The sequence below is a fragment of the Nicotiana tabacum genome, chromosome 7 (genome assembly GCF_000715075.1).
Source record: "Nicotiana tabacum cultivar K326 chromosome 7, ASM71507v2, whole genome shotgun sequence".
NCBI lineage: Eukaryota > Viridiplantae > Streptophyta > Magnoliopsida > Solanales > Solanaceae > Nicotiana > Nicotiana tabacum.
This window is the reverse complement of record NC_134086.1, coordinates 64,050,773-64,053,634: the sequence shown is the minus strand read 5'-3', so window position 1 is coordinate 64,053,634 and position 2,862 is coordinate 64,050,773. Positions and strand designations below refer to the sequence as shown.

The 2,862-nt window shown below is 39.3% G+C and overlaps 1 pseudogene; it reads left to right on the top strand.

Moving 5' to 3' along the window:
• The first annotated feature begins 1,970 nt into the window (after positions 1 to 1,970).
• Positions 1,971 to 2,507, top strand: LOC142162125 (uncharacterized; annotated as a pseudogene).
• Positions 2,508 to 2,862: the final 355 nt, after the last annotated feature.

Genomic DNA, 2,862 nt, shown 5'->3' with positions numbered 1-2,862 from the left:
CTTGTTATCATCAACTTAGAATCAAAGATGAAGATATTTCTAAGACTGCTTTCAGAACTCGATATGGGCACTATGAGTTCCTTGTGATGCCTTTCGGACTAACAAATGCTCCAGCTGCATTCATGGATTTGATGAATAGGGTGTTCAAGCCATTTCTGGATAGATTTGTAATAGTATTTATTGATGATATCCTGATATATTGTCGTAGCGAAGGAGAACACGAGAATCATCTCAGGACTGTGTTGCAGACATTGCGAGAATATCAGCTTTATGCTAAGTTCTCGAAGTGTGAATTTTGGCTAGACTCGGTATCATTTCTGGGACATGTTGTATCCAAAGATGGAATTATGGTAGACCCTAAGAATACCGAAACTGTGCAGAAATGGCCCAATCCTACTTCTCCTACAGAGATTCGCAGCTTTTTAGGCTTAGCAGGCTTTTACAGGTATTTTGTGTAGGATTTCTCCAGAATAGCGGCGCCATTGACCAAGCTAACACAGAAAATGCAAAGTTTCAGTGGACGGAGGAATGTGAGTAGAGCTTTCAAAAACTCAAAACATGTTTGACAACTGCACTAATATTAGGCTTACCATCAGGTTCTGGAGGATTTATAGTATTCCGTGATGCCTCGAGGGTGGGATTAGGATGAGTTCTCATGCAAAATAGTCGTGTTATAGCTTATGCTTCGAGACAATTGAAAAAGTATGAGAAAAACTATCCTACACATGATTTAGAGATGGCTGCTGTGGTATTTGCTCTAAAAATTTGGAGACATTATCTATACGGCGAAACTTGTGAGATTTATACTGACCATAAAAATCTGAAGTATATCTTTCAGCAGAGAGATCTAAATCTTCGGCAGCGTCGTTGGATGGAACTACTCAAAGACTAAGATTGTTCTATTTTGTATCTTCCTGGAAAAGCCAATGTGGTGGCTGATGCATTGAGTAGAAAATCTATGGGGAGTTTGGCACATATAACCCCTGCAAAGAAACTTTTGGCCAAAGATATTCAGAGACTAGAAGATACAGGTATCAGATTTAGTGTTGGAAATTCAGAGGCATTGTTGGCTTGTGCTTAGGCTAAGTCTTCATTAGTTGAGCGCATTAATACAGAGATGAGGTCTTAGCTGGTAAAAACAAGGATATGATTGTTGAAAGTGATGGTGTTCTTTGAATTGGTGACATGCTATGTATAGCAGACGTAGATAGGTTGAGACATGTTGTTTTTGAAGAAGCCCACAACTCTAAATACACTATACATCCTGGATCCACAAGATGTACCATGACCTGAAGCAATTTTATTGGTGGGAAGGTATGAAGAAAGATGTTGCTAACTTTGTTTCTAGTTGTTTGACTTGTCAGCAAGTCAAGGCCGAGCATCAGCGACCCGCAAGACTACTACAACAAATTGAGATTTCTTAGTGAAAATGGGAAAGAATTACTATAGATTTTGTCATCGAGCTACCACAAACCCTTAGATGTTATGAATCGGTATGGGTGATTGTAGATCGACTGACAAAATCAGCACACTTTTTGTCGGTGAAGACTACTTATGGTAGAGTCAAGTATGCACAGATATTTATGAACGAAATTGTCCGACTTCACGGAGTTCCAATATCCATCATCTCTGATAGAGGATCACAATTCACTTCACGCTTTTGGAAATCTTTTCAAGGAGCATTAGGTACACGAGTAGATCTTAGTACTGCATTTCATCCACAGATAGACGGGCAGTCTGAACGTACTATTCAGATCTTGGAGGATATGTTGAGAGCTTGCATTCTTGAGTTTGGAGGTAGTTGGAACACTTATCTACCGTTAGCTAAATTTGCTTAAAATAATAGTTTCCATTCCAGTATTCAAATGGCACCATACGAAGCATTGTATGGTAGAAGATGTCGTTCTCTTATCGGATGGTTTGAAGCTGGTGAGACTAACTTATTGGGACCCGGCTTAGTACAAAAAGCTATGGACAAAGTCCAATTGATCAGACAGAGATTGCTTATAGCTCAAAGCAGACAAAAATCTTATGTGGATAAGAGATGAAGAGATTTAGTGTTCACAATTGGGGACAAAGTGTTCCTACGAGTCTCTCCTATGAAAGGTGTGATGCGGTTTGGGAAAAGAGGCAAGTTGAGCCCTAGGTTTATAATACCGTACGAGATACTAGACCGAGTGGGAGCGGTGGCTTATTGTTTGGCACTTCCTCCTGAGTTGTCCTCTATTCATCCAGTGTTTTACGTCTCAATGCTAAGAAAATGCATATCAAACTCATCTCAGGTGATTGAAGCACCTGCTATACCGCTTGATGAGAAGTTGTCTTACGAGGAGGAACCGATTGCTATTATTGATAGGCAAGTAAGAAAGCTACGGTCAAAAGAAATACTGTTCGTGAAAGTCTTATGGAGAAATCATACTGTTGAAGAAGCTACTTGGGAAATGGAAGATGATATGCGCGTCAAATATCCCAATTTATTTCAGTCTACAAGTACGTGCTTGAGTTAAATTCGGGGACAAATTTTATAAGGTGGGGAGGATGTAAGAGCCATGAATTTCAAACAAGGACATATGAGTCATTTAACCAAAAAAAAGAAAAAATGGAAACCTTGGTGGGCCGTAGCCCTTAAACAAAAGGGTATCAGGTTCTAAACAATAGGGATTTGGCCGTCCCTTATGCCTCAGCAGAAACAAAAGCTATAACAAAGCAAGTACAAAGGAAGAAGGGAAAAAGAAGAAAAAAAAAGCTGAAGCTGTGTGATGGAACCATAGCAATAGCAGTTGCGAAAATTTTGAGCATTAACTGATTCTCACGGGTAATACTTAAACTTCTTATTTGAGTTCTTCTAGCAAATTTTAATTT